Source organism: Elephantulus edwardii, unplaced genomic scaffold, assembly GCF_000299155.1.
Source record: "Elephantulus edwardii isolate Elephantulus edwardi_28Jun2011 unplaced genomic scaffold, EleEdw1.0 scaffold00022, whole genome shotgun sequence".
NCBI lineage: Eukaryota > Metazoa > Chordata > Mammalia > Macroscelidea > Macroscelididae > Elephantulus > Elephantulus edwardii.
The window spans coordinates 7,758,305-7,763,676 of NW_006399772.1; the positions used below are offsets into that span (position 1 = coordinate 7,758,305).

A 5,372-nucleotide genomic window follows, 5' to 3' on the forward strand; every position below is an offset into this window, starting at 1 on the left:
GTTTCCTACTGCCAAAGGGGCCCTTTAGAGTAGTGAGAGAAGATCTTCACCCTGAAACCCACAGCGTCCCTTTTCAGCAGGAAGTAGCTAAGAGAATACGCCATCCACTTTTCCTTATGAATCAGGGTGAAGTCTCTCTCCGGGAGGAGTGATAGGGAATGGCAAAGGACACATTGACAAAGGAGATTAATCAGAACTGGCTTTGACAAGCACTGTGGCAAATGGACAATTAAAACAGACATTGGGGGGGGGGAGAAGAACGAACTGGGGAGGAGGGTAGAGAAAATAGTGCAACAATGAATGAATGAGAACCCAAAATCTCTGTAAATGTTCATTAAAACTAATAAAATTTAATAATAATAATAAAAAATATATGTGGCAATAAAAGCAATGGGGGAACAAAAGAAAGAAAACAAAATGAAACCTTTTATAAACCAAACTAGGGGAATAAAAACATCCCACACAGTAGAAAAATGAGGAAAAAAAAATGGGCACAGGAATTCAACAGAAGAGGAAACACAAGTGACAAACATATGAAAAGATACTTGACTTGATTAGTAATCAAGGAAATGCAAATTAAGGGTACAATGATAATATTGCCCATTTGATTAGCATAAATTAAAAGTCTGACAATACTAAGTATTGGTTGGATTGTAGAGCATTGGAATTCAAGTACAAATTGATACAAACACCTTGGAAAACAATTTGCATCATCCTATAAAACTGAATGTTCGAACATACTAAATTCCAGCAATTCTTTTCCTAAGTGTACGTCCTAAGAAGCTCTTGCATATAACACCACAACACAAGAACAAAAATACAAAATGCAAACATGAATAAACAGAGAAGAGATAAATAATTGTGGTGCATCTGCCACTCATATTTTAATTCATTGTTTTACAAGCAGTTCTAGTGGCTTATGGGTAAGGAATGTGATTTGAATGCACCAGCTGTTCCATGGAGAAAAGCTGCAATCTCCTTTCATGTGATTTACTGTGTCTGAAAAGCCTCTGGAGGGTCAGCTATCAGTCGTTCTAGGGATACGTTCCAACTCGATTGTATGGAGCAACAACAGCATTCCTCACGAAAGGGAACTCTGATGGGTATTCTGTAGACAGTTGCTCTGTTCCCTCAAAGGTCATGCCTCTCTGGTAAGTGGAATCCACCAGCAGCCACTTGAGAGAAAATTGGTCAATCTCCTATCATGCAATTTACAATTTTGTAAACCCAATGGAGAGTCAACTATTGTTCCAATTTGACTGCAATGAGAGAGAAATTCCTCAGGAAAGGAGCCCTGTTTGCAGAGTGATTAAAGCACTGGGCTAACCAAAAGGTCAACTACCTGAACCCGCCCAGCTGCTCTGCAAGAGAAAGCAGTGGTGGTCGGCTTTTGTAAAGATTTACAACCTTCGAAGCCGCTTGGGGTGGAGTTCTGCTCTGTCCTGTGGAGTCATTATGAGTCAAAAACAACACTGTGGTGACTGGGTATACTTTATGAAAGTTAATAAAAGAAATTATTATATTAGGACTACATTGTTTACTTTTTTAAAAAATGCAGAGGAATGGAGCTCTGGTGGCCTAGTGGCAAGAAGCTGCACTGCAGTCCCAGAGGTGCACGGTTCAAATCCACCAGATGCTCTGCTGAAGGAGGGACAATCTCCTCCTGTACCAGTCAGATCTGATTTGATGGTGTATACACACACACACACACACACACACAAAAAAAAATAAAATAAAATAAATTTTTTTAAATCAATTTAAAAATTGTGGTCGTGCAGATATCTTGTCATATTTTGTTCCCAGGACAAAAATTATTATCTGAAACCCTCTTATTCAGGGAATTCTCTGAAAATGTGCCTGCAAGCAAGTTACTCCCAATTTATCTTACTCACCGCTATGAAACAATGCCGTTTGAGTCACGTGTGCAATACTTTTAAGAAATAACCTTCCCTCCTTTTTTGGCCACGCTTGTGCGCAGACGCTGCGATGGGCTGTGTGATCCGTGAACAGAGGAAGGGCGCCGGCTCCGTCTTCTGCGCGCGCGTGTGAAGCACCGTAAGGGCGCCGCGCGGCTTCGTGCCGTGGACTTCACCGAGCGCCAAGGCTATGTCAAGGGCATCGTGAAGGACACCATCCACGACCCGGGCCACGGTGCCCCCCTCGCCAAGGTGGTCTTCCGCGACCCGTTCTGGTTTAATAAGCGGACAGAGCTGTTCATCGCAGCAGAGGGCATCCATACGGGCCAGTTTGTGTACTGCGGCAAGAAAGCTCAGCTCAACATCGGTAATGTGCTTCCGGTGGGCACCATGCCCGAGGGTACCATCATTTGCTGCTTGGAGGAGAAACCTGGGGACAGGGGCAAGCTGGCACGCGCCTCCGGAAACTACGCGACCGTCATTTCCCACAACCCCGAAACCAAGAAGACCCGCGTGAAGCTGCCCTCGGGCTCCAAGAAGTTCATCTCTTCAGCCAACAGAGCGGTGGTTGGTGTGATGGCTGGTGGTGGCCGCATTGACAAGCCCATCTTGAAGGCAGGCCATGCCTACCACAAGTATAAGGCAAAGAGGAACTGCTGGCCACGTGTGCGGGTGTGGCCATGAATCCAGTGGAGTATCCTTTTGGAGGTGGCAATCACCAGCACATTGAAAAGCCCTCTACCATCCGCAGAGATCCCCCGGCTGGCGGGAAAGGGGGTCTCATTGCTGCTCGTTGGACTGGGCAGCTCCGGGGAACCAAGACTGTGCAAGAGAAAGAGAACTAGGGAACTAATAAAGCCAGTTTTCCTGCCAAAAAAAAAGAGAGAGAGAGAGAGAGAGAGAAATACCTTCCCTATACATTCTCGAAGGAGTCCTGGCGGTGTAGTCCGTAGGGAGTTGTACTGTTAAAGGCTCCACCTCTCTAGCAGCTCGAATCCACTGACAGCTGCAACATGAAATGGGAAATCTCCTTTCATAAAACTTAAGTCTCCGAAACCCACTGGAGGTCAGGTATGAGTAGGTTTCAGTTCGATGGCAATGAGTGATAAAGTATTAGAAAATCAGTATCTTAAGATACATAGCAAACCTGTTTGCTGTCTGATTTCAGAACTCCGTCTTGACATTGTCTTCCCCCTCCCTGACATTTTCTTGTCAACAATCTACTGACCCAGCTGTCAGCACATATACCTTTTAACTGCATCACTTACTGCTGCATTTTGAGAAAGTTCACCCCTAACTTCTGCATATAGTTCTTTGTCTAAAGCCAGTATAAATGCCTGTGTTATGATCGTGCCTACGATCCATAGTTTTATTTGGGAAGACCATGCACTTCCAGATTCAAGTTATTCTTTAAACCTTTACTAAGCCTCTGTTTTTTACCTTGAAATCACATTTAACACAACATGATTTGTAAACTTTTACTCAAAATAAAAGAAAGAAACCACATTCAAGTTTTCTCCAGCACAAAGTGAATTAATTATTAATGGAAGAACATGGTAAGGGACAGGTAAGTAAGATGGATTGTAAGTGCTCCTGGAAACATCATGCAGATTTGGGTGGATAGAACAGATGGCTAAGGTCCACTTAAATGACCACAGAGAGGGAGGAAGACAAATCATGGAAGAATTGTTGGTTATGGGTTTTCAGAGGTTATAAATCACACCCATCCCTGTCCTGCAGAGCAGCTGGTGGATTTGAACCATTTGGCTTTGGGATTACAATGGAGTTTCTTACCACTAGACTACCAAAAGTTTAAATTGTTACAGCAAGTCCTTTGTCTACATAACCTGTTTTCATTTCCAAATATATGTCAATTATTATTTGTGGTCTTTTTCATTTTACCTCTTTGAAGTTTGGGTTTTTATTCTTCAAGCAATGGGAGACTATTGAAAGTGGGAATGTATGAAGAGTAGTTGAAACATGGAAGTGGCCAAGTTTGACTTCTACCTGCTTCATAAAGGGGAACTTTCACCAATAATAATAGCCATTGTTGTTGTTGTTGTTGTTGTTGTTGTTGTGTGCCATCAAGTCGCTTGCTACTCATGGTGACCCTATGTACAAGAGCCCTAAACCCTGCTCTATTCTGTGCCAGCCTCACTGTCTCGGATACACCTACTCCCATTACCCCAATCACTGAATCGATCCATCTCAACGAGGGGCTTCCTCTCTTGTGCTGTCCCTCCACTCCTTGCAACATGCCCAAAGTATGTCAGACAAAGCTTCAGAATCCTTGACTCCAAGGAACAACCCCGCTTCACCCTCTCCAGGACAAACCTATTTGTTCTCCTAGTAGTCCATGGTATATTCAACACTTTTCCAGCACCACAGCTCAAAGTCGTCAATTCTCTTTCTATCATCCCTAGTCCCTGTCCAGCTTTCTGATGCATAGCACACAATTGTGAAGACTATGGTCTGGATCAGGCACACCTTAGTCTCCAGCCTGACATCATTGCTCTTCAGTACTCTGGAGAGGTGCCTCACAGCTGACTTTCCCAATGCAATTTGTCTCTTGATTTCCTGGCTGCTGGTACCAAGAGTGTTGATTGTGAAAACAAGCAAACTAAAGCTTAACAATCTCAAGCTCTTCACCATCCATCCTGATGCTACCAATTGTCCCAGTGGTCAGAATCTTTGTTTTCTTGATGTTGAGCTTCAATCCATATTGAAGGCTGTAGTCCTTGATCTTCTGTAGCAAGCGCTTCAGGTCCTCCTCAGTTTCAGCAAGCAGGGTTGTGTCATCTGCTTAACGCAGGTTGTTGATGAATCTTCCTCCAAATCCTGATGCCGCATTCCTCCTCGTACATCCCAGCATCCCAGATGATCTGTTATGCACACAGATTGAAAAGTTATGGAGACAGAATACATGCCTGGCAGACACCCTTCCCAATTTTGAACCATGCAGTGTCTCCTTGCTCTGTTCTGACAACTGCCTCTTGGCCCAAGTATAGGTTTTGCATAAGTACAATCAAATGTTCTGGGATTTTTCTCAAAGTCAGCTACAGTTTGTTGTGATCCACACAGTCAAAAGCCTTTGAAGCACAGATAGACATTCCTCTGGTCCTCTCTGCTTTCTGCTAAGGTCCATCTAACCTTAGCTATAATACCCCTAGTACCTAGGTCTCTTCTAAACCAAGCCTGTACATCTGGCAGTTCTCTGTTGACATGTTGCTCCAGTCATTTTTGGATAATTTTCAGCAGAATCTTGCTTACATATGATAACAATGATACTGTTCTATAATTTATGCACTCTATCGGGTCACCTTTCTTTGGAATGGGGACAAATATTGATCTCTTCCAGTCAGCTGGCCAGGTGGCTGTCCTCCAGATTTCTTGGCACAACTTAGTGAGCACATCCAGGGCAGTCTGTTTGTTGAAATATGTCAATTGGTATGCCAT

The 5,372-nt window shown here is 43.6% G+C and overlaps 1 pseudogene; it reads left to right on the plus strand.

The window, feature by feature from the left end:
• Nucleotides 1-1,986: 1,986 nt before the first annotated feature.
• On the plus strand, nucleotides 1,987-2,761 carry LOC102856393 (annotated as a pseudogene).
• The last annotated feature ends 2,611 nt before the right edge of the window (nucleotides 2,762-5,372 follow it).